The following is a 26265-nucleotide window of genomic DNA, read 5'->3' as shown; positions in this document are numbered from 1 at the left end:
AAAAAGATGGGGGCAAGTGCTCCCTAGGCACTTAGGAAGACATGAAATTCATATATGTGTATGAAAAGTAGGTGAAGAAAGGGTGCTTTTGGCACTGATCCACTACTCAATGAGTCAGCATGAAAATGCCATTGCAACAAAAACAAGTCACATTGAGGGATTTATTGGCAAAAATTCTATATGTAAGTCACTAATTATTATTCTACTTTCTTCATAACTGCTGAGGCTTGGCTGTTCTACTGTGTCCTATTGCAGATGTTACATTCAAATGAATGGAGGAAAGCCACAAGAATGATGTAAGTTTGAGGAAAAAGTAAGATCTGAAGGGAAAATACAACTCATTATAGCTTTAGACGTATATGTAAAAGATTGTCATAAATAGGATAACATCAGTCGTCCTCCACAGTCAGAAGAGGAAGACTAAGAGGGGAAAGAGAGGCTTGCACAAAGCCAGTCGATGGGCACATCAAGTAGCCTGAACAGAAGAGGCCCCTCATGGGTGGTTTTTAAAGCAGGGTAAAAACCTCTGTTAGATTTGGCCTGAAATAATCCTGCTTCTGAGAGTAGGTGCTTAAGAGAAGGCCTCAAGAGATCCTGCGTTTTATGGTATCAGCTGTGCACTAAACTATTGACGGAACATCCTGTTGAGGCTTTTTGCACATTTAAAAACTCCTTTAGTCCTGCTTTCTCTCATTTAATGAAGATTTTAAAAAAAATGTGCCAGGGGGAAAAGAATGTTACAGTCTCATTTATTTTCCTTCACAAAACTGCCATTCACAAAGATCAAAATCATACAAAAGGAGAGAAGGAATAGATAGAGATGTTGCTGTTGCTACTTCTGGTCACCTAGGGGCTACCATAATCAGCACTGGGTTATGCTGGAGGAGCAGCAGATTTTTAAATTTTATATTCCATCCCTTTTCAAAGCCATTGTCTCCTCCTACAAACTGAGGGAGGATGTTTATGTACCTGGTGGCGTCCTCAGCTATGCTCTAGCTTGGCTTTGTCTTTACTCCATTTATTCTATTTCCAAATAGAAACAGAATTTATTCTATTTCAAAGTAGAACAATATTACCATAATTTGTTTAATTGGTTATATTCAAACACATTTAACCATGGGGTCGCCTTGAACAGACTGGCTGGAACTGGTTCCCAATTAGCCTTAAAATATTAATTTTTCACTCTGCTCATTACATAAATATACAGAAAAATTTTTTTAAAGAGATTTTTCTTTTTGTCTCTTTTTTTCAGCCTCTAACACCAAAAGGAGGTGGCTAAGTTGAAAGGGTCACTTTCCTTCATCAAAATATAACACATTTTTCAGTAGCAGCTCAGCTACCGATCCTTGTGAAAGACCTTAGGGAGAGTCTAAAGGATTTTAGTTGAAATTGAAGTGTAGCTGCTTTCTGATTTATTTCCTGCTCCGCCACTCTTGCATTGGGACACTGCAGCGGTTAAAATCCATCGAGGATGGGGCAGCTGTGGCCTCACACTGGATGTTGCCCGGCTTCCTGGAGAGCCTGTTCAGGGGCCTGGGCTGCCTGGGAAGGCACTGCGGGGTGTGCCAGGCGAGGCCCCAGCCCTGGGGCACACAGAGCAGGGGCTGGCTGGGCCCATGGCGGCCGGGCCCGCTGGGGAGGCACAGCCGGGGCGAGCAGGGCTCCAACAGCCCCTGAGCCGCGCCTTCAGCTTCACCCGGCACCAGAGCACAGGCACAGTCTGATGGGCTGGAGAGAAACCGGAATCATTGCAGCTGCCCTTCTTTCTGGATGGGGAATATTCCATGTTTTTTAGGGAAAGGTGCCAACCCCTATCCCAGGGACAGCGGCCCGTGGGGGAGCGGGGACAGAGGGGCACCAGGGGCCTGCTCTGGGCAGGGGAAGAGAGCCCATTTTGCCTCTGAACGACGCCTCAAGGAACAGAAACTGCTCGCGAATTCGGGCGAAAATACGGGAAGAACAAGCCCTGGGAGCCAAGCCACGCGTTTGTTTCCTCCAGAAAATGGTCCACGGTAACCGGTGACAGGCTAAGCTCCAGCAGCCAGAAGGAAGCCGAACAACACGACGCAAACCCGGGATTTCGGCCGCTCTGCAGCACCGCCCGCCGCTGCCCCCGTTGTTTTGCGGAGGAATCGCTCGGGCCCGTCCCCGAGGCGAGGCGGGCCGGGCTCGAGGCAAAACCCCGCGCCCGAAACCCCGCTGGAGCCCCGGCCCGGCCCCGCTGCCCCTTCCCCTTGCCCGGCCCCGGCGGCGGGCGGACGGCGCGGGCTGCGGCGGGCGGGCCCGGCCCCGGGGCGGTGCGAGCGGCGCTCGGCCCCGGCAGGGAGGGGCCGGACCGCCCCTACGCGAGGAGCCGCCGCCGTCGCGGTCGCGGCGGGAGAGGTGACAAGCCGCTGCCGCGCTGAGCCGCCCCCGCCCGGCCGGGAGAAGCGGGTGTACCCCCGCTCCGCGCTCCGCTCCGAGGTAAGGCAGCCGCCCGCGCCGCCGCCGGCCCACCCGCGCTCCGGGGCGGCTGCGGGGGCCCTCCGCGTCCTCTCCCCGCCGGGCCGGGCCGCCCGGGGACTCGGGCTTGCCCGGCGCCCCGCGGAGGAGCCGCGGCTGCGGTGCCCCCGGCCCCGGGGCAGCCTGGCGGCCCGGGCGCCTCCCTGCGCGGGGAGCTGCCGCCGCCGCCGCCCGTCCCGCCGCACCTGGACCGCCGTCCCGCCCGCCGCCGCCGCCAAGGGCGCGGGAAGGCGCCCCGAGCCCCGCGCCCGTTCGGGTGCCCGCTGCCCCCGCTGTCCCCTTGCCCCCGCTGCCCCCGCTATCCCCGCTGCCCCCGCTGTCCCGCCGCCCCCGCTGTCCCGCCGCCCCCGCTGTCCCCCTGCCCCCGCTGCCCGCCTCCCCTTCGCCTCCCCGGGGAAGCCGCCGCGGCGTGGGACGGGGCGGGAGGCGGCGGGCGCTGCTGCCGGGCCGTCGCGTCTGGTTCAGCGGTGATTTATGGTTTTGTTAACTCAGCATTTGGCACGGCGTGCGAGCGGGGAGAGCGGCGAGCGGGAGTCATAACTTTGTGTTACTTCTGGAAGGGAAAGGGAAAGGGCCCCGTGGGGCCGTGGCCGCCCCAGCGGCTTCCTCCAAATCCTCCTCCCCGCTCCGCGCCCGCCGCCGCATCCCTGCGCCGGGACTGCTGCGGCCAGCGGGGAATAGCGCCGGGCAGGCTCCGGGGGGGGACACCCGTGAAGGTGAGTGCGATAGAGGGGGTAAAACTGTCCGAAATTAAATATTTTTATTACTCCTGGTTTTGTGTGGAAACCTTATAAATTTATTCCTTGTACATACGTATGTATTTGTGTGCATATACGCAGATTATGCACACGTATTTTTTGAACTATGAGAACATTGCCTGTAGGTTTCTGCTTCCAGATGTTTTGTTTTCTGTTACTTTGGGCATATTTACATTTCTGCTGGGAGGGAAACAGCAGTAATGAGGCTGAATATGTATTTGAACAGTAGCAAGGAATAACTTGTGTGCCTTTAATTCAGCTGCAGAGGATATCCATGTGGGATTAATATACTTAAGTGATCGTGTCACACTGACGTATCTTGTTCAGACTTGTAGATTTTTAAAGCAGTGTGGACTTGTAGGTAGTAGCGGAAGTGTAATTAATTTTAAACATGTGACTTGGCCTAGTGCTTATGATTTTAATGTGGTATTCGTACCTTGGTAAATATGCATAGATTTAGCCATCTGTCCTCTATTTTCCCTTCGTGTGTGCACGTACCACACTGTGCAAATGAAAAAGGTACCTGCGGTAAGATTTAGGGCCAAATACATATTTCAATTCTTCTGGGAAATGCTCTGAAGTTACTTTCAAGGACTAGTGGAAAGCCTCTTTCATACAGTTTCTGAGTATATTTAAAGTTAAAAAAATAGTTTCTCAGCATCAATTATGTCAATTTGTAGCTTGTATTTGGCACTGATATTATTTGCATTTGTCGAGTACAGTTGATACTGCTGCTGGAGGGGATGTAGTTTTTTCCCCACTGTGGACAAGGCCCTTTTGTGCCGTGTCAATCTCATGCTTTTAGAGGTTGCATGAACCCCTGGGTAGAGCCAGCCTTGCAGTTTCTTTCTGCGGTGATAAGGTGGTGGTGGGGTGCCAGGTCCAGTGTTGCTCCTTGGAGATCATAGCAGCAGCGCTTCTGCCACGGGCTGGAGCTCCCAGTTGGGGCACGCCACTTTTCGGCACTTGCCATAGTTGCAGGCATATGCTATGGCTTATCTACATGCCAGTGAAATTCGGAATAGCGGTGAGCCACCCTGGTGATTTGTGCAGTGTGGGGGGTCTGTCTGTCTGTCTGTCCGTGCAAGGTAACCTGCAGGACAGTGCCTGTTTTCCTGCAGCTGAAGAGATGGGCTGTTTTGCTGTGGCATTGCTGCCGTCACCACAGGAGTGGTACCTATCTGCATTGTGCACATAGGTGGGTGGATGATATAACATGGGTCACTTCAACATACCTTCTCCTCTGAAATTTATCTCCTCTATTATTTATGGCCCTCTCTCTGAAGAAATATCTGGGTTTAGTCAACAGCAACCCTGCCAAAATCTCTAATCTTTGGAATTGGTATGTTTGGGATTGTGATGCTGAAATCTTCATCTGAGCATCATTTTCTTAAATTTGGCTTTTATAGAATAACAGTTGTCATAAGAAGATTAAAAATAAAGTCTACTTGCTGCTAACACTTGGTGGGTGAAATTTTCATCTCTTATACTCCAGATGCTCTGCAGTTTCTCTGCTGGTTGCAGTCTTTAGAATTGTACTGTGCAGTACTAAATGCCTTTTCTCCTAACCTAGGGATTCTTAAACTGTGGTGTTTACCTACCATAACAAAAGTAGTACATGAATCCTGCCACCAATGGCATGTGACTGCCATTTGGGGAACCTTCTTAGTCTTGCTTTTTCTTGGGTTAAAAGCTTGGTTACAAGACACTGGAGAAAGTTCTGTTAACTTTTTGTCCTGATTTACGGCAGGAAGAAAGAAAACGTGTATTAAATTGGTATTCCTATTGCTGCCTGCTGGTGTTAGATTCTTTGCATCCTCTGGGTAGCTCTTGGAATCTCAGCAACACTACACGATTATTTTGCTCCTTATGCTGCCAAGTAGAATTATATAGCCTAATTTATTTAGATTTGGCATTTTCTCACTGAAAGTCATGCCATGCTAGGTGAATGAACGATTTTCTTGTTTATATTGCCTTCACTCAACACTCCCCTTTTAATAGGCCCTCACAGGTCTTACTATAGTTCTACTTGAATGTTTCTGAATTTTGTTGAATCTGGCAATAAAAATAGAAATAAAGAACTATGAATCACATTAAACTTGTTATCAAAGAAGGTATTTTCATGCAGTCAGTTACTAGGGTAGAAATCTCACTTCTCATGGCTCCAGCCAGTCCTACAATCACATTTACTGCTCTTCTATAATTTTTTTTTCTGACAGTTTATTGTTAGCTCTCTGTTGCTGAAGTACTCAGGACAGATGTGAACACACTGCCTTCATCTTTGAAGAATTACAGAGTCACCTAATTGGCTTCCAGATCACACTGTATTTTTCTTCATAGCCTTCTATTGTAATTCAGACTCTTCCAGTCTACTTATTATTCCTTTCCAGATGTCTTTTAACAGTCGAATCTTGCTGGATCACTTTTCCCCTGATGAATTATTATTTATTTTCTCAGAGGCATCTAAGAAATAAAATGACTGATGGATTATTTTTCCCCTCCCATTACCTTTCTTCAGTATTCTCCCACGTTCATTTGCAAGTAGAGCTACTTAGAAAGTGTTCATTAAAATGTCACTGAAATGAAAGTCAAGGCAGAGTGTTAATCAAAATTGCTTTTCAGTTTCAAGTCACTCATTTCTCATGAATAAACTTCTAAAAACAAAAACAGTCTTTTTCTTTTCTACTGCTGATACTTTCTTTCCCTGTGCATTTTGCTGTCTTGATCATTGTGGTTGGATTATTTGTGGTAACTTGGTTTGACACAATCGATTGGCTTAGGGCTTTAGAGAAACACAGTATCAAAACACCCAGCTAGCTTCAGAATAAAAATATATGACTCAATCAACTACAGGTATGAAGAAAGAGTAGAACTCTTCAAAAATCTTGCAGTGCTGAAGAACTCAACAGTTTATCTTGCCTTGCAGCTGCATGCTAACGTGTTGAGCTCACGTTGGGTGGCTGATGGCAGTGATGGCTGTCGGGGGCCGTTCCTCTGCAGAGCCCAAGATAGCTCTGCTGCTGCCCAGGGCTGGGGCCACAGGGAGCTGTAAGATACTGGGTAGGTGTTTGAGCACTATGAGGATGCAGACTCAGATGCATCCTCAGGAAGATGGGAGGATGATAGTATGATGCTGTGTTACTGGGGAAGGACATACCACATTCTGGAGTGATCAGATTTCTTAGATTGGAAGGCTTCATGGACTGCCCAGAGTGCACTGGGGACACAGATGACTCTTTGCCTGGATAGAGCTGAGACAGCAATGCTGTTATTGAGTAGTGTTTCAGTATGAAAGTATAATGTCAGTGTAAAGTCCAGAAATACTTCTGACCTATGACCAGCTGGGATCGTGTATCTTAAAGCAACAAACCTAGGGTCTGGCTGTGACTGCAAACTCTTGACAAGGCTTTCCTCCGCTCTCCACTGAATTCCAGATTTAGGTTTAACTTCAGCTATTCCTCCTTGTTTGGATGATGTTGATGTTGTGCTGAAGGTTAAATAGGTCTGTTGTATTTTCACAGTGGCATAATTTGAGACTGTTGCTGGCTAATTCACCTGGTGGTTTGACACTGATGTTAAAAAGTAGTGTATAGGGAATTGAGCTTTGTAGATCTCTACAGGGGAAGGAACAAGTGATGTGGAAGCAGCTTTCTACTGCTGCCTTTTCTCCATTGCTCCTAGTTTATCCAGGAAGGACCCAAGCTATTAGTAATATTTTTGTGGGCCCTTCTGAGGTATCCCCTCTGGTGAGAGACAAATATTTCATGCCTCATAGTATCAAAAAGGAGGTCTGTGAGGTTGAGTTTATATCAGCCCATACCTCCTCTGAAAAGAGATTATTTGAAATATGGGAAGATCCATGTCCTTTCTTTAGTTTGATGTCCCTGGTCTGTACCATTAGGCTTACTGAAGTCAGCCAATGGTTTTGTTGCTTGTCTTGTTTAGGAATGGGAGATTTGGGACTAACCAGTGGTTGCTCAGGACAGTATATCCACAATGAGTTTCCTCAGCTGTGGTAGGACTGTTACATTTTCAAGGAGGAAGAAGACTTCCAAGTATTTTGTTAATGATTTCAGACTGGGAGGAGTATGGTTGAATTTGCAGGTCTCAGAGAAAAAAAGATTCCCTGTTTTAAGATTAGGCGATGCCTAAATGTAGTTGGCTTGAGCTGTGTAAGCTGGCTGTTGGTGGATATGGGCAAGAGGAGGTTTTGTTTCCTGAGAGCGCTTTCCAAGTGTGCACAAGGTTGTCACAAAGGAGAGTATTTCCTTTCTGTGCAGTATGTCTGTATGGATGTCACAGGCCTTGAGCATGGAAAACCTTACCACAGGCTTTGATGCATTAGTTATTTCAGCGTTTATTGGCCATTTCTCTGAGAGTTTCTGTCCTATGCGTATGGTGAGACACTGATAACATCAGGGTGATGTTTGGGTATGTTACTGGAGCAGTGCTCGTCAGGAGTTGGTTGTGCTTTGATCATTGCTGATGTGTGGGTCCCTGAGCCCTCAGGCCCTTGCCCTGCTGCTGTTGATGAGATCTGCATGATTTTGGAGTTTGTCAGCCCTTACTCTGCTGAGGCTTTCTCTGGTTCCTGGGAAGCTGGCCATGTTTTCACTTGCCTGAATGAGACAATGCTCTTTCCGTAACTGCAGTAGTGTTGTGATATCCATAATGTTCAACTTCTCTGTCAAGTGTTAGGTCAAAAATATGATCAGCTTTGCAGGCTGGTCCAGGTGTGATCTGTGAAGGTGCCAAGAGGACTATGAAGAACTGACTTTTCTTAAAAAACACAAGGTGATAAAGTTTGGGGATTTTATCATGTTCAACTTTGTGTCAAAGTATCTGCTGAAATCCTCAAGCTTTGTAATTCTGGGACATTCTGCTACCTTCCATTGCAAGATATTAGTGCTAGCCTTCCTAAAGCTGTTTCTTTATTGTAATCTTTGAGTGAATGAATTTTAGCTTTGGCTTTTCAGGTTAATGAAATCTAATAAAGATACTTCAATATAAGCATCTTAGATTTCACATTTGCTGAAGCAAGTGAACAAAGTGGTTCTTGGTGTCTGCTTATCTTGGACACTGTATCGTGAGGAGCAGGGAAAAAAGACATGGGATTTATATCTCATCTGGAGAGCTTTGGGTGATGCAATGTATATCATATATTTCACTCTCAGGATTGTGTATTACCTGTTGGCAGTTAGAGATAGGTCTTACATTACTCAATTCATTCACTGAATTTCATAATGTTTTGTGCTCTTTGCTTCCTGTTTGTAGTGGAGTGTATTTCTTCTGCTACTTGCAGCTACCAGAAAGTATCTGATTTCTCTGGTTCTTTCCCTCTAATTCCTTGGAAAACCCAGCCCAGTTTATACCGTGGCAGATGAAATGTGCCATGTCATTCAGATTGCTGGATCCTACAAGAGAGGCATGTGATTTGTCTTGGAGGCAAAAGCTGTTGAGTCCTAGGAATGGTTAGACCTGGATATGCCTCCTGTGGGAGCTGTGGTGAGTGTGGACAGGAGGGATGAGGACAGGGTAATGTTAAGATTAAGGCACATTCTGTCAGAAGATGGTGTTGGTAGTTTCAGGCATTTTTTTATTTTAAAATAACCTGTCCTTGCTGTTGTGAGTTAGAGGAAGAGAAAAGAAAAATCTGTCCGCTTCCTGAGCTGTAAAGTGGCCACTTGACTAGTGGTGTGGCAATAACTGGGGGCCAGAGCTGGGTGGATCTCAATACTCCTACCTCACAAAGCAGCAGAAGGGTTTGGTCACCTGAATTGTGGTGATGGCCCTGGGGCTGACAGGAGGATGACTACACTGTTCTTGCTTCCTGGAAAGCTTACACCATTGTATACATGAAGAAAGCGAGTCTTGAAATACAAATTTCAAAGATGGCTGAAGTGGTTGTTTTTATGTGGTACGAGCAGTTCCTAATCTGCTAGAGCTGGTCCCCACTGCTGCTGAGTCCCTGGTGGAGTCTGCTGCTGGAAACAAACTGGGGTGGGGGAAAATGTTATTAGTGCAGAATTGTGCAGAAGGCTTTTAGGATTGAGATAATGAATTTTCTAAACAGGAGGAATAATTGAAACTGCTGTAGTTCCACTTTGCTTACTCCAGCAAGATTTTGTCAGCGGGTTCTTAGTTATTTGTTGATTTCTGCATAATAGACTGAAAAAGGGAGCAGAATGAATGGATATCCATAAAGGTTAGATTTTTTGGTTTGACTGGTTTTTTGGGTTTTGGGGGTTTTTTTGTGTTGGTGTTTTTTTGTTTGTTTGTTTGTTTATTTTGTTTTATTTTTGAGCTGCCAGTACTCTTGAAGTTACATTGTCTCAAAAAGAACTCTTTGGAGATGGCCATAACTGGAAACAGCTGGATAAAATTTGCAGTTTTTTAAGGACCTATAAAGAACTCCTGTAGAAAATAAGCACTGGTAACTTCATTTTTATTGTTAGGTAGCTTGATCTTAGATACCTTTGTAAAATAGAAGTGCACTCAATATGCAAAATATCTGAGAGTACTGAAATAAAAAGGTCTGAAATTCTGTGGATATTTCAGTACAGGATGCAGAGCTTTTAACATATCCCTTCTGTCAGCAGTACAAAGAGGAATCAAAAGAAGCAAATGCAAAACATCTGAGTGGTAGTCCCTTGTATATGCAGCCAGTAGTAAAGGGAAGAGAAAACTAGAAGTCTTTCCAGTTCATCCAGTGTTAACTGAGCACATGGTCGTGGGCTTTTGTCAAGGCGGTACTTCTAGCTCAGATGAAGTCCTATTGCCATGTCTAGTTCCAGTGAAAAGTTACTTTCATAGGAAGGGGTCTAATTTGAGGGAGCTGGGTTTATTTGCTTAGATGAAAAGTAGGCAAGGGACAGTCCAGTAGCTGTTACAGCTATTGGAGGACGATTATGAAAATAGTAGGACCAAACTGTACTTAGTGGTGCCAAGTGACACCAAGGGAGAGTGACAGCCAGTTGTTTCTTTGGAGATTCAGGTTGGATGTTGGGAAAATCTTTTTACCAGGAGAGTAGTGCAGCACACCAGCAAGTCATCCAGAGGAGCAAGTACCTGCTCTGTGAGCTTCTCAGGACTCATCAAGGCAAAGCCATGCTGACCCAGTTTGCTCTTGATGATAGTTTTCTTTTGGGGCAGAAGCTGGACTAGGTAAGAAACTGTCTTAGGTTTCTTACAATCAAAATTTCTAGGAGAATACCTGAGGACCAGCAGAATATTTTTGTCAACTGGTTTCTTTTGTTCTCACCTGTCTCTGAAGGAAGGGACAGAACTCTTTGATGGTTAAATACAATCCTGCCCAAACAGGCGAACCTCTCCTCGTGGGTCTTGCTGAAGATAGCTTTGGGGGATATGGTGGCATTACAGTTGTCTAAAGGGCAGGTGGTCTCAAGTGAAATTTAGCTTAAGTTAAAGTTAAGGACCTAAAGTCTTAAGTTCATAAGATTGTATACCCCACAGCAAAAGACCTGTGTAATCTTCATCTTGTACTTTTTCCCTGCATTCCCCTTTGCTTAGTAGTATTACCTTTCAGTAAGCCAAAGGTAGCAGACAGGATATCTTCTAATCTTATTTTGGCTCTACTGAAATTATTAGAACTGATATGAGGGGGAACAGCCAAGTGAATGTTTTTGTCAATTTATAACACTTTTTTTTGAGAGAGAAAGAGGAGAGCTGGAGAAAAATACAGTATGGGTGAAGTTGCTGTGTTAGGAAGCTGGATGCTGTCCCCTTACAGACATTTCCCTACAAATAAACTCTCCGTTCCATCTTTGGATCTCTGGTGAATGAAGTCCTGTATGCATTTTGATTTATGAGGCTTTTTTTTTTCTGTAATTTGCTTTGTTTTTTCTGGTGGTGGGATTAAATATTGACATGTGCTACTTGAAACATGCTGTTTTCAGAGGTCATGATGTTGGATGCCATTTTATCCCACACAGTGCTTCTGCTAGAGGACCTTGTTTCTTGCCCTGCATTACTCATACTTGTTTGCTTAATATTTTCTGTGTGAAAACAATTCTTGTTTCTCCTTGTGTTTACAGCTCCTTATTTCTTGGTTTCTGTTACATGACATTTGGGAAAAAATTGAAGGTTCATGTTCATGTATATAGTATTTTGTGGCAGAGTAATTAGGCAAAGATCCACATGTAATGTTTAAAAGCATTATACAACAAAGTGTTCATGACACTTCACAGTAATCAGAAAACAAGCTGAAACAAAGCAACCTCTTTTGAGGTGCAAATGGAAATTTGGTGCAAAACTCATGACTGAATGCATCTAAGTCTAATGTTTAAAGAAAAGCTTGTGTAAGTGAACACAAACTCATAGACTTCACAAAACAGAGCTGCCTGTTAACCAAAAGACTAGTTGCTTGCCAACAGTTCACTTGGCATAGCGTTCTCCTACCTGTCATCCATACTTCACAGAAAGAAATAAAACCCTGCACTTACATACTCCAGGCCCTCTCTTCTTGCCAAAGTAATGCTTTTTTAATTATATAGAGTCCTGTGCTCTTACATGTGTGGGTTATTAATTGCTGTAAAAAGGTGAGGGATTGAATGCTGCTCTTACTGATTTTAAAAAACAAAAATTATCCAATTGGCTTTCATTTTCTGTGGACTTCCTGGAGACTGTTTTCTCTGCTTACAGTGGAGATTGCTTGCTGATTTTGCTGCATGCCCCTGAGCATCTACCCTACAGACTCAGGCTGTTAAGAGGCAGCTTGTAGGGAAATGGGAGGCAGCATCACCTGTTAAATTAGGTTGGTTTACACCTGTATTGCAGTAGTGTGCAAAAACAATAGAGTAATTTTAATGAATTAGAAAAGCAAGTTGAATTATTTTTTGCTAATTGAAGATGGGAAAATTCAAAATGTAGCTTAGTTTCAGTGGCATTTTTTCCCTTTGGGTTTTTAATGGATTAATAAAATAGAGCTTTTGATTTAAAGGATAATTAGAGAGCATTACATCACTCATTTAAAGATGTATTATTTGGAGCCATTGCTTGAATTATATGCAGGAGTTCAAATATATTTGAGACTGATGACTGAATCTTCATAGATTTTAAAAATACTGGGTTTGCATGCAGAAAACTTGCTGGGAATACATTTCTCATATAGTTACATGAAGTGTTAGTTTTGGTCATTTAGGAACTTCTTGGAAGACAAGTCTTGTTCCTGTGTCTTCCCAGTAGGATGGAAATCCCCAAGATAAGGGGCAGAAGTTTAGTAAAAGCATCCTCCACTATGTTCCTTGAAATATAAGAGGGTTTCCTTATGCTCAAGTGACTGTGGCTGAGGTTAGTAGGCTTTATAAAAAGGTAATTTATCAAATGGTTTCCTCCTGTTGTGGGTTTGAAAAGGAACTACTCCAAATCTGAGGCCAGAACAATGGGTATGGAGGAAATTAGTCATGGAGGGATCTGAGGAGGAAGGAGCATGTTTTTATCAGCAATGGAAGAATTTCCCAGTACATGAAGGTCTCACTAAATATGATTTATGCATCAGGGGTAGTGATTACACCTTTGCATTGTTTCCAATTTAGTATTAAAACCCTAAAGGTATAACACTAGCTTTCTTCTTAATTCGACACATTTAGGAAGTATTCTTCCTAACCACGTGGACTTGAAATACATTTTTATGAAGGCTTAAGCATTTGGTGTTTATTTCAGCAGAAGTCAAAGGCTTGGGAGGCTTCCATCAGGTGAGTCTCTGGCTGTGGTTGTACAAACCAGGGGGACACCAAGTCATTTATCAGAGAGAGATTCATCTTGAATTTATGTTTTTAGCATAAATAGTGCTTGTGCTTTTACATTGTGATTCCTTGTGATTGATAAAACATATTCTGGATAGGGCTCAGCAGCTGATGATAAAGGGTTTCTGTTTGGTATATAACCCTTTTAGATTCTGCTGGAAGATTTGGGAAGATCTGTTCTGATAGGAATATTTCTGAGGAAATGGTTGCATTTTTGGATGGGTACAGGTCTCTAAATATATGGCATCTAAAATGGCACTAGACAATTTTGTATCTGGGACATCTGTGTGGGGCTGGCAAACATAAGACATACTGGTAACCCAGTCTTTCCAGCAATGGCTGCTGAAGGGCAACAGAAATTCCCTAGGGCATCTAGAAGAAACTAAATATCTGGGTTTGGATTATTAAAATTTCAATTTTAATGTTTTAATACTTCTGTGATTTGATATTTCAGATGAGCAAAATGAAAGTGGCTTTTTATTCAGCTGTCATGAAGAAAAACAGAATCACTTTCCTGAAAAAACTTTTGCATAAGTCAGTGTTCTAAGAGTAAGGCAATGTAGGTGGCTTGCCAATTTATTTTACTGAGCTTATTATTTTGCCAGTTTATAGTATCTGCCTGATAGAGTTAGCAAGATAATGGTAATTTTACCAACCTCCCTCTCCCCAAAAATGCCCCCCTCCAAAATGAAAAAGAAAATCAAGAGGAGAATCCCAGTTCAGCTCTTCTTAGGTTAATTTGGTGTCAGTCAGTTGTTCAGAGGAGGAAAGCGTGAGTGAGTGCAAAGATTGCTGTTCAGTCAGGGGAAGAAAAAAAAAAAACTGGAACATGTTCAGCATAGCTTAGAGAACAAGCTTATGTAGCTTATATAGCAACATAGCTGGAACATGCTTATGGCAAGCTGAGGATTTACACCAAAGCTATAACTGTACATTGTCAAAATACAGGTGTCCTTTAGCTCTATGCTAATGTCTTTAGTTATTTGAACTGAATTTGAAAATCCAAAGTGGTGTCCAGTGTATGTAACTGAAATATCTAAATATTTATGTTTGTAATAAGGCTTCTTCTGTAGGAAGATTTCATCTCCTACATGTTTAATGAAGGACACGATAGAAGAAGCCTAAGGGTGACCATCTCAGGTAACCAATACAGAAACACAGATGCTTTTAGGATATGATGGAATCTCTTAGAATAGATGCTTTGGGATAGGATGAATCACAGCCCACAAATGCCTATTTCTCTTCAGTGACTATAAAGAGAGAGGGGGAGTAGAGTGACTCAGTGAAATGTGGTTGTTTATATTTGGTCAAATGTATTTCAAGCTAAGTGCATAAGGCTACAATCCTGAGGCAGCTCAGCTCTCCATGGCACCTGGTATATGTGTCTCAAACATTCAGCTGCAAAAGCCTGGTTGGAGGGAACTGCAATTCTCCTCTGGCTTCTGCCTTCATCACCCTTCCCAACTGGAACCACCCTCTAAAGGACTGGTGCACATGCACTTAGTTTTCATCCCAATGGGGAATTGGTGTAATCCTAAAATAAAGTCAAGATGCAGACTGGATGTGTGCCTGAACTCATGTGTTTGGATCTCACAATTTAGACATGGCTTAAACTCCTTGTGCAAGCTGCGGAAGGAGAGAGCATTTGGAAAGCCTCCAGGAGCCACCTTAATTTTGGTAAGATTGATTCCTAACATGTAACTTGAATATGTGCTTGCTTCTGTGGAATGTTTCCATTTTATGTTTCTCTCAGCGTATATATTATGAAAATAGAATAGTTTGTTTTCCTTTCTGTGCACAGGCAATCTCCAATTTTCCTAGGTTAGGGAGATGTTGGGATGTCTGGGAGATAGGAAGTCAAAACAGTTGAAAAGCCAAACCTAAAGTTCTTGTGATCAGCCTATTTTTAAAACAAAGATTAGATCTGTCCTTCCAGAACCTGTTCCCAGTTAGTAACCTGGAATTTTGATATTACTCTTTACATTTTTAACTTAATGATTTCCATCATCCCTTCAGCCCCAATATAGAGATTGAGGTATTTTGCAAAAGCTGGCATCAGTGGTATTATGCATGAGTGCCTAGTTTTAAAATCTTGGCAGCTGCTTTGACTTTTCTTTATGCTGTCATTGAGACCATAGCTACCAAAGCTGAATTTTGCTTGTAGTAACAGTTGTGGGAAGTTACTAAGGGAAGAGTCTATTACTGACACAGGAAATAGTTTTGCAGTTCTTTTTGTCATTGCCAAACTTACCAAAACGTCACTGTTGCCATAGGTTATCTAGGCACAGCTCAAAATCACCAGTCTGCTGCAATTGAATAGCATATAAATTGCTTGGTGACTTTAGTGCTAGTGTTGCATATGTTCCAATCCTTCTTGCAAAACTACCTTTAAATTGACGAATTTTGTTGTTTCTGGAATTAGACCTAATTGCTGTGATTCAAGAGTAAGGAAGGAAAAATAACCGTGTGGGTTCTGCAGTTTTCAGTTCTCCTCCTCTTTATTACTTCCAAAATAGTCCACTTTTCTTGAAAAGTTGTAGCAAGACCATTCAGAAAATTGTGTGTAATAGTCACTAATAGAAGCATTTTCCCCTTGATTCATTAATTACAGGAGCATATCAGGCAGAGCAGATGGCATTTTCTGTGTTGGGAATTTACCTTTGTTATTCTTTGTTGAGTTTGACATCTGAATTTCTCAGCTTCTCTAGGATAATGTTGTTTTCCAATTAAATATATAATATAGTTGTATAAATCAGACTGAAAATTGAAATTCTGGCCTATTTCTTTGTAACTGATATGAAAAATGAATGGATGTATAGGCACATTTCCATTTGAGAACTACTCACTCCTCAATGTACAGAGCAATTATTTTTAAAATTTTATTTTTTGCAGTACTCAGGTGCCATTTTTGAGAGAGAGCATGTATTTTCTTCTGAACTTTTTGATGAGTCTTAGCTGTGGGCTCACAAATGGAATGTGATGTATTTTCGGCATGCCCAATTGAGTTGGGGGTCTTCTGATCCTTTTTCATGGGAGAATCTATAATATAATAGCCCACACGAAGATCTGGGTGAGTGTGTGGCTGCTGGTTTTGTGTTTGTGTTTCAGGAGCCGTAGGAATGCTGTCTGGAAGCACCCCAGCCCCATCTGACTGCAGTTAAAGCTCTGCAGTGGCTGAAGACCAGTGTGTGCACTGTGAAGCACTGGCACTTGAAACTGGGTTGTGCAGGCAGTGCTGAGCCCCTGCCTTTTCAGGGGTTGTGTTAGTGACTTGCTTTGGGTTTGTGGCAGGGAAGGGTTGAAGGAACTTGCAAGTTTCCTCCCACTTTTGGAGTGAACTAGTGGGCCACAGAAGCTCTCGGTGGGTGTTGTGTTAATAGTGTGCCTGTGGTCTGGAGAGGGCGGCTGGCTCCTGCTGACTGGTGCTGCTTGCGCTGCTTACTCTCCCTTGTCTGGCAGGGGCATCATCTTCTTCTATGTTGTAACCTGCTCGACTAGCCCAGCCAGACTCTGGCTCTTGCATCTCTTCCTCCCTTGCCCTCTCATCACTCTCTGCTTGTTCTGCCCAGCCCCCTGCCATGTTTCGGCCCACCTGACCTTTCTGACACCCCCCGTGCAGTGCGCTCTGAAGGGCTTGTCTCACGCACGTCCGTGGGCCACCAGCCGAAGGGTCATGACAGCAACAGGCGAGGTTGTCTTCCTGCTGTCAGCTCCAATGTCTGGTCTCTGGCAGATGGGAGCAGCAGTTACAGGGGAAATCCGGCTAATCTCCTGTAACTTGAGCCCATTACATGCTCAGTCGCACTGTGGGGCTGGTGCCGTTCCAGCCACATATGGACGGATGGCTGAAGGAATCGGGCGCTCGCTGCAGAACGCTTTCTGAGATTTGCACTGCAGGGATCAGAAACAAAAATTAAAAAGATGCTGTGAGTCAGCTGAATATTAGCAGATTTTAAAGCTTTGTCAAACAGGAAAATATTTTCATATGCATAACAAAACATATAAAAAACCTCGATATATTAAGAAACCACTCTCAAAAACAACATTAAAAAAGCAAGGGATCAGCACTTTGCCAAATTTCAAGGCTGCCCCAACATGGGCAGAGGAGCCAGAGTTCCTCGGTGAGTTACAAGGATGGCAAAGCAACATGTTTTTGTCTAGGCTATCTCAGAAATAGGCAAACTGTGTTTTGGCAGTAAAGTCAATAAATCCTGCAGCAGATGTCCAGCATGGAAAATTTTTAACAAGGGCAACTGAAGTTTGGCAGAGTCAAAAGTATGTGGAAAATCCTGATGAGATGCACCAAGCCATCTTAATCATGGGTGGAGTTACCACCCTTGTCCCCAGGGTCCCTCAAACCGACCAGAATTAACTATTTGGGTGTTTTTTTTTTAATGTAGGGCAGAATTGAGGAGAATGGAGGGGGGTGATTGAACAGAAAGTACGGGCTGGCTGGCAGGAGCCTTCTTGGCAGGAACCCATTTCAGCCAGGCCTGGAAGGGGAGGGTTTTCACAAATTGTGTGGGAGATGGTGGAGCCCAAAGGAGAATTGCTGCTTGCTGGATAGAAGAATAATGGATTTTTGGGAAGCTGTGTTTATAATATGCAAAATAGTCCACAGGAAACAATGGGGCCTTGGGACAGAGCTGCCAGTGAATGAGAGCTTTGTTTTCCTCTTGTCTATTCATATTTCTAAACTTCTAGTGGCATTTTAAACACATTTTACACATTTTTTGTGTAGTGGCTTGAATTGCCTAAACTGCTGCCTAAAGTACTGTTGCACTCCAATCTTTATCCCTTTTTGGATAAAGATTGACTTTCAGCTTAAGCTCCTTTTTGTATTCTTCTTAATTGCAACTCTTGTTTAATAATCCTTGCTGCTTTGTTCTCATGTTTTGAAACTTTAGTAAAATTTATAGGAAAACTGGTTGACAGCAAACCTTGTGTACCAAGTGTGTCGAGCTGCCCACAGCTTGACTTGAAAATGGCAACTGGTATTGCAGTCCTTATGCCAGAACCTTGACACAAATGAACATCAGTTGCAAGCTAATTGCATGGACCTCAGTTTAGATGCTGCTGATTGGATTTGTCTGCCATGGATATGAATTAAACTACCATCATATAGATGTGTTTTCATTGAGAAGCATCCCATACCTGCAGTCCCTGAACCAGTCTGAAATAATCGAAAAGATGTTATGGTTATATTGCTGTTAAATGCAGACACTGCACATAAGATTGTGCAGTATTAAAATGAGAATATTACTGCCTGAATCAGAGCGTTTTGCCTGCATGTTAAAATAAAAGATAAATTATTTGATTTACTGTGGTGCATGTCTCACCTTTACAAACAAAACAGCACCGCTGCAGTTTTGCAGTTTCAGAAATGTTGTTTGTGCACGGGTTTAAGATTAGCAAAAGCTTTGACAATCCTTGTACAAGAACTGGTGAAGCTGCTGTTGCAGTGGAGGGAAAGGGAGTTGTTTGTTTTGCTGCGTATGTTATTCCATGGAGCTATTGCTTTGCCTCACCAGTAAAACTCCTTCCCTGTGCGAGGGAAATTCCTGGTTCATTGGTATGGATGCATTGTTTTTACACATTAGAAGGGCTGTGTTGCTGTGTCAATCATCCCGTTAGAATCAGTTTAAGAGCAGTAGGGCTGACGAAGCTGGGTGTGATTGGCTGCCATATGCTGGGAGGGCTCTGTGAGAAGGAAGGGCTGCAGTCTTTCAGCAACAGAGTTTAGGCTGTGTCTTTGCTTCATCATCTGAGGAAAAATCCCCAGATAAGTCACAAGGCTTTCTGAGAAAAAAACCCAAAACATTACAGGCTGCTCGTCATTTCGTGTGAGAATTAGCTACCATGATGCGATGGAAAAGATATGGCTGTTTGTTTATATCAGATGTTCCTGTTCACATTGGGAATGTGTCGAATAGACAGGGCTAAACAAGGTAGGAGGATTGTTGTCTTTTATCGAATGTTTCAAGAGTTTGCTGCAGTATACTGCATACTGTATGTGTTGCTTGGGGGAGTCGGGGAAACACTGTTTCTCCCGTGAATGGATTCTGTTTGGGTGAAATAGGTGGATTTTATGGTAACTTGTTTTCAAAGGGTATTAATTTCCAGTGTAAATAGCTCTCTTCAGAAATAGAGCATGAGTATATGCATATTAAAACAAGTGAAAAAAAGAAATAGGTCAGTATGTTTCAGAAGTGCTGCTACCCTAATTGGATTTTTAGCTGGGTTGTTGTCTGGAAGTGCAGCCTAGCTTTAAGAAGGAGAAGGAGTCAACCTGGAAATCTGAAGTTTATAGCAGCTATGTTTGAAGATTTAGGTGAATTAGACTGGCTGATCTAAATAATTCCCTAACAGAAGCTTTAACTAAAGCCAAGACTGCCTGTTTTAGATTTGTAGGAGTATACAATGAGATTACAGTATTTTACCCTGTTACAAAAGTATGAGTGTTTTTGACTGCGCTGTGATTTCTTGTGCTCTTCAGTGAAAGCTGGGGGCATTTTTCATATTGTAGTTTTGCTTATTGTAGTTTATTGTAGAAAATTGCCCTTTCCAGGTCTTTGTCTAGGCAGCAAAACAGAACCTGTACATGAAAACAAGGAAAACAAGGTTAATAATACGTGCTGCAATTATCTGATCTTTATACATTTTTAATGAGAGAACACACAGCTAGCAGAATAATTTAATGAGCAGGCTGGCTTTTAGAGCAATGATTTCACTGTGCTAAGGCACATCAACTTTCTTGCAGAGGAGGAGCCTCAGGAAGGAATGGAGATTTATGTTAAATGCTCTAGAGAGAAGGAAGAGATATTTAGGCAGAAGTCTGTAAAATTCTCAGAGAATAAAGTAGGTTTTTAGTTGTTATTATTATTTATTAGATAGGAAGCAAACTTTACCATCATATTGCAAGAGGGCTCTGAGAGCGTTTCCTCATCCTGTGATATGCTGAAGCCTCTTCAACTTTCTCAGACTGCCATATGCATTGATGGTGCCCAGTACCTTTCAGGATGTCACCCAGTTAGTGACCTGAATTAACATGCTGACTTCAGTTGTGTTAAAGCAGCATCATTCATATGTGCAATATATAATATAGTTGGGTTTTAAATTTTTTTCCCTCTAAGATTAACAGCTGGTAAGACAACGAGAAAATGTTGTCTTTTTATTTATCCTGTAATGGCCATGTACATTGCCTATAGATACTTAAATTCAGATAGGATGTTGATAGAAAAAATAAGTGTATGTACTGAGGAAGACGGAAGATCAGTTTCTTAAAAAGACATCAGGCAGAAGAACCTTTTGCTGCGTAAAAAAAAAAATGCAATGGTGTAATTTTGGGGGAAAAGTTTTAACATTTCCTTTATCCTAGGAGTGAGTTACACTAGTTTAAACAGTATTGCAGCAAGTAGGCCTTTCTAAACCAACTGCCTGTTGCCCCTCCCATTTTTCAAGGAGAAGTACAGGGCATGTACTCAGAACTCCTGATGTCACCTCCCAACTCCTCACGGCTGACCCTGCTCAGAGAAGGGTGATACCACTTCCCTGCTCCCTGGCCAAGTACATGCTAGAGACCTGTGGCTGGGTTGTTGACACATACTCACTTTATGAACCAGTTATTTTTGAATGCTACAGTCTTCTAAGTAAAACCAACCTTGTATCTTCTGAGAATTTTGAGCTCTGCTAACAAATGAAACGCATGCCAGGATGTAGAGCATTATTATTACAAATCCATAGGGTATGGATATGTATATTTAACTCTCTATCACTGTTGATGCTTAAATGTGTTATTCGTATGCAGACTGTGAGGCAAAGCTGATAATTAGAAGCAAGTAAAATAATATTTTTCAGGCTATAGAATATGAGACAAATATTTAGGTTTTGCAAGTAAGGCTATTTTCGTGCACAGCTTTCAGAGTAAACTTTTCAGTCTCGTGATTTGAGGCAGTCTCTTACTTCCAAATAATTTCAGTGTCTGGTTTCCATATCTTGAAGATCACAATGTATAGAGTTATCCTTGTTATGCCTGACTACCAAAGTGAAAATTTGCATTCCTCGCTTAGTCAGGTAGTTTGTATCAAACTACTGACAGACAATCAAATGATAGAAGGATTCAAAAATATATTTTCTAGTCAAGGTGCATATATATTACTACTTTATATGGTTAGGTAAATGAACCTTTGTCTTGGAGAGTAGAGCTGGTACTAAATATTCTGTATTTACATTTATTACGTAAATAGTTTGTATTAAAAGTATTTTGGACCAGATTCTGGTACCTCTTTTAATTTAGCAATATCTTTTCTGTTTAAATGCTTTGTGTGCTTCATCAGATCTGTTAGTGTGGTAAACTGGCAGTATGCAGTCTTGTCCGTTTTCAAGGAATAATTATTTTGTTTAACATTACTCGATTTTCCTAACATATAATTTTCTAATGAGTTAGATGTCCTGAAGTATAGTGCTTGACAACAGAATGTTTATAAACCCAAATCAACTTCTTATTTTATAAGTGCACATTTTACCAAAATGTATGATAATTATGCGCTACTGTTTTTTTAATTTTTTTTTTTCTGAGCATGAAAAATAGCTCTTAATGTTGCGTAGGATTTCCAGCACTCAGGTATCACCTCTGCTGTGAATGAATCTTCTTCTCTGTTGCTCAGAAGAATGTCAGAAATAATCTGCACTGTGTTTATTTGTAAAAGCTCTGTAAAATGTTCAGGTTTTATAATACTGAGAGATGAGAAAAAGAGTGTTTAGTAGAAACTATTTATTAATTGTTTTGCATACAGTTCTAACACATTGCTAGTATTTAAATTTCACATGATAGCTATTAGTGATAGTGCTTGCTAATATTACTGGAAATTTCTGACTTTGGGGATTGTTTTTTCTCTTTCAGGGCAGAAATACTTTTTTTAAAGTCAAATTATTTTTTCTTTTTTTATGAATATGTCTGTTACAAAGTTTTAGCAGAAGAGAACTAAATCACTTGTTCTAAAATTTGTTAGTATGTATTTTATTTATAAAACCTTTGATTGTGAAGCTGATTTGATATGTGTAATACAATATATTATGGTTAACTAATGTGCACCAGTGCTATGTAACTGGTCTGTAAACAGGCTGAAATTATTGTCTGAGGAGAATAAAACTAATTTCAAGAGGATGTCAGTGCTGAAAACTAGTTCAAATAATAGCAATATTAACTGTTCGACTAATTAAAGTAATCTCCTTATACATTATTAGCAAATTCAATGACAGTTGTTGGTTATTGATATACAAAGTTTTCTTTTTTAAAAGTCTTCTTTTAAAACCAAAATTTTTGGCTCTGTTTCGAATAGAGGGCGCGTGAGGAGAAAGAAGTCATACACCCCCTTTCTAGAGTCTGCCAATTTAATCGCCACAATTTTTTATTATTCTTTTGTAACTGGGCCATTAAAACACTGAGCTCTCTCTCCGATAATGCTGGTGATGTCAAGTTCTTAGTTCAGTATTTTAGGCCAGCTAAAAAAAGGAAAAGTCTGGGGCTGTGAAGATTGAAGAGCATACCTAACAGGGGATTATATGCAAAATCCTTATAACTAACACAAAGAAATACTAATTATGTAGGAAACTCTTTGTGCTACTGATGATTACTAATGCTGTTGAGAACTGCCAGAGTGCAGTTTGCTGCTTCTGCTGAAGACTTGTAGGATTCCTGGAGTCGTAAGTCTGGCAAAGGACCTGGTGGGCTTGTGATCCCTGAAACTTTGCCAGTTAGAAGAGCTGAGCTGTAAACAAATTGATAAACGCTGAGGTTCGCTCTCTTTTTTTTTTTTCCCCTTTTTTTTCTCCCTTCTTTTTCATGCCTAGATATATGCCCACAAATACATACACACATACATAATATACACACACTCATAAAAATATAATTTATCATCTTTGTGATTTCTGTACTACAAAAACAATAGCTAATAAAGACAGTGGGAGGGATTAAGTGATACAGTTGTTGCATAAAGAAGTGGATCAAGAAATAGGAACAGATGGTTCATATCAAAGTCTATTAATTTTTTCTGGTTTAGATCAATGATTTTTTTTTTTTTCATCAGTTTCTGAGTGATGATAAACATTTTGGGAAGCATTTTGGGAAGATCTGGGTGTCATACATTGCTAAACTCATAAATGGAGACAAGGTCAGTCTGGAGGTTCATGAGCTGTAAAATCTTCTCTCCTGCGGGGAATACAGCACCTCTGACAGCAGGCAGAACTAGAGAGTACAAGTAAGGAAAGATGCAGGAGTGTTTTCCCATGGTAGTTTTATAGAAGGAGGGAGCTAGGATTGCGTTAGAAATGCCTTTTTCTTTTTTTTTTCTTTCTTTTTTTTTTTTCAGAATTCTGAAGGCAACTTTTCAGTATGTTTTTTGTGTATGATCACTTTTAAGAGGCCTGTCAAATAATTTTTTGTTTTTTTGAATCTATAGTGTTCACTCCTATCCAGACTGAATACTTGAGTTTCTGAGGAATTTTATGTTGTTGCTTTTGGGTTTTTTTCCCCTACTGCTCTGTTATATATACTTCAAGTATGTTGAATGGTTGAATGGCTCAGTCCCCCAGTCCCTAGTTTTCTAAATCTGTCATGATTTATGTATTTTATAGGTGTCATGAGCAGTGTTTTGAACTTAGTCTAAAACTCACCTGCAGTTTCCAAGTGGCAAGATTTCCATTATTTTCCGTTGTTCAGAAGGATGATATTTCAATGTTGGGTTTCAGCATGTCAGGTTTGTGCCTTCAGTCTCCTTGGCAGCTCTCTGTGGGACACTCCTGCTAATGTCAATGCGGGTAAAGTGGCTGCCTCATAGGACAGCAAAGCGCTGTTTTAATCCATTTAAATATTTTTCAGGTATTTCCTTCCACTTTTCAGACTATCTGCAGTGCTGTTATCAGCAGCTGTATGTGTCTTTAAAGCCTAGAGCTGCCGTGGTTTGTCAGCAGGGCCCCTCTGGCTGTGTCCCTGGCAGGACGGGCAGGCTCACTGCTGGCTGCACCCAGTTAATGATTCAGGACTTCAGCACTGCCTCGCTCTTATTTACTTAAAAGGCTGTGATAACACGTAGGGGATTTCTCTGACCGCTGTGTTCACCTGTGGCACGGCATCCCCTGCTGCAGCCTCTCTCTGCCATGAGGAGACCAATGCCAGCTTTCCCACCCTCATCTCCTCACCCTATAGCCAAAGAGTGATGTGGCCTGGGGCACCTCCTCCAGCTGGCATGAGGCTTTTGCAGAGGAGGACGCCGGTGCGTGGGCTGCTGGTGCTGGCGATTGCAGTGCTGCAGTCCTTATTGGCATGCTGAGCATGCTCTGGCAGCACGGCGCGCCGCTGTCCTGGAGTCTAGTGCTTGTCTTTAAAAACTTTTTTGCTTTGTGTGTATTTTTTTCTTTTTTTACAGTTCTCTTGTGTATTTTAGCTCCTCTCTGCTAATGCTGGGAAACACTGGGGGATGGATTACTTTATTGCCATAATTTTATGAGGGTTGGGGTGGTGACTAAAAAACTCTAAGATTTTCTCTGTCACGTTGTAGATGGCATGAAAGGCTTTGAAAGTGGCCCCACTGATGTGTTTATAAAGCCAGTGCACTTTCCACTTTCCCCCCCTCCTTTTTTTTAAAAGACCTCATTTAATGCTCAGGACTGTGCAGTGAGGGCACTTTCAAAGGCTTTAGTATCCACAGTAGCAGCTCTTTGAAGTGGAAACGCCAGCAGGGAACAAGCCTTCGGCTTAATCCTTGATGTAAAAGGTCCTAAGTGGTAAGAAGCCACAACATCCCTCTTGATGGGAGGAGCTGGAGAGTGATACCTGCAACTGAAACTGTATCCTGGGCCTGGACCTCATCCATGGAGCTGGAACTGGTTGGACACTTCTGTAGGGCAGGAGGGATGCAGTCCCTCTCATCTCTCTGGTTTTTCACTCTGGCTCTGTCCCAGCTTCTTTCCCCAGTTTCTTGAGGAGGAGGACACAACTGAAAGGTGAGAGAGTAAGGCCTGAGAACAGTCATGTTTGTTCTTGGGTTTGTTTGCTCTCTCAAGTTGGTGAATTTTTCCTCTGGAGTCCAGAGACAGTGGCAGAATCTATCTGCTGGTCCTTGTGTCTGTCTGGTTAGGTTGGTGGCTTCATGGTGGCCCCAGGTGCTTGTCTCCCCTTTGGCACAAGGAGGGTGAAGCAGATAGTGCTTTTTAGTCACCAATGACTTGTTTAAATGCTCAAAAACAGGTGGGATGAGTCTGTCATCTCTGAAATACCTTTGTTCGAAATAGGAGATGAAAGTGTTGATTTTCTTGTGATGGGGCTTGAGGATCAGAGTGTCTCTATGGATTTGTAGCCAGTCTTGGCTGCAGAACTAGGCCTCTTGTAAGAAGTTGCCTTCCAAAAATGAGGAAGGCAGAAGACAGCAGTGCCTTGACTGGCATGTGGCTTGAGCTACCAGGGTGAGAACCTTTTTGAGGAGGGCTTTCCTTCTCAAATAGTAGCTATTGTTGAGTCTGATGACTATTTAAATAATCTGATTTTTAATTGAAAAGTTCTTTTTTAACTTGTTGGTATTTTAGACCTTCAACACATCATCTGCTGCTTAACTTCACTCTTGTGCTGTTTGCTGTGTACAAAACCAGCTGTCTTTTCCATGGTTTCCCCCGAGTAAATGACTGAACACTCCCTGCCTCCTAGTCAAAATCTGGTCATCCTCATCATCAGTCTGTATGAATTCTGTATTCTTTCTGTTGTCAGAAACCTCACTGTTTCCTCTTTGTAAGTGTAAGCCTTTCTGCAGTGCTGATGGTGTTGTTACTGTTCTCTCACTCTTTTATCATTCCAGAGTTACGTGTTCCATGACTATACGCACTAGTGTAATTCTTTTTTGTTTTCCTTTGATAGTGCCAAATGTTCTGCTTGATTTATACTCAGCTGCTGAATATTTTGCAGAAGTCTGCATCAAATTGCCTCTGATGTCCACATGATCTTTCCTCTGTAGCAGTGGAAACTTATTGGAACCTACTGTTGTGTGTTTGCTATTCATTATTTGTCTGGTTTTTTTCCTCACCTAGGCATTGTTGTGCCTATCTTTATGTTAAAACTGATGTCATTTTTTCATGCAGTGAACTCATTATCATGAGATCCTTTTGTAACTCTTCACAGTTGGCTTCAGGTATGACTTCGCAAAAATTTTATGTTAACTGCCAGCTGTCTCATTGGTTATGGCTATTGTTGC

At 42.3% G+C, this 26265-nt stretch overlaps 1 protein-coding gene across 4 annotated transcripts in view; it reads left to right on the top strand.

The window, feature by feature from the left end:
• Positions 1-2335: 2335 nt before the first annotated feature.
• MBNL2 (muscleblind like splicing regulator 2) overlaps positions 2336-26265 on the top strand; it is a 107719-nt gene continuing 83789 nt past the window's right edge. For all 4 annotated transcript variants that reach the window (XM_083855876.1, XM_083855874.1, XM_083855875.1 and 1 more), the window contains exon 1: positions 2336-2463. The gene's annotated coding sequence lies outside the window, so the exon portion shown is untranslated. The remainder of the gene's footprint in view (positions 2464-26265) is intronic.

The sequence above is a fragment of the Zosterops lateralis genome (assembly GCF_965231275.1).
Source record: "Zosterops lateralis genome assembly, chromosome: 2".
Classification (NCBI taxonomy): domain Eukaryota; kingdom Metazoa; phylum Chordata; class Aves; order Passeriformes; family Zosteropidae; genus Zosterops; species Zosterops lateralis.
This window is presented reverse-complemented; position numbering and strand designations above follow the sequence as displayed.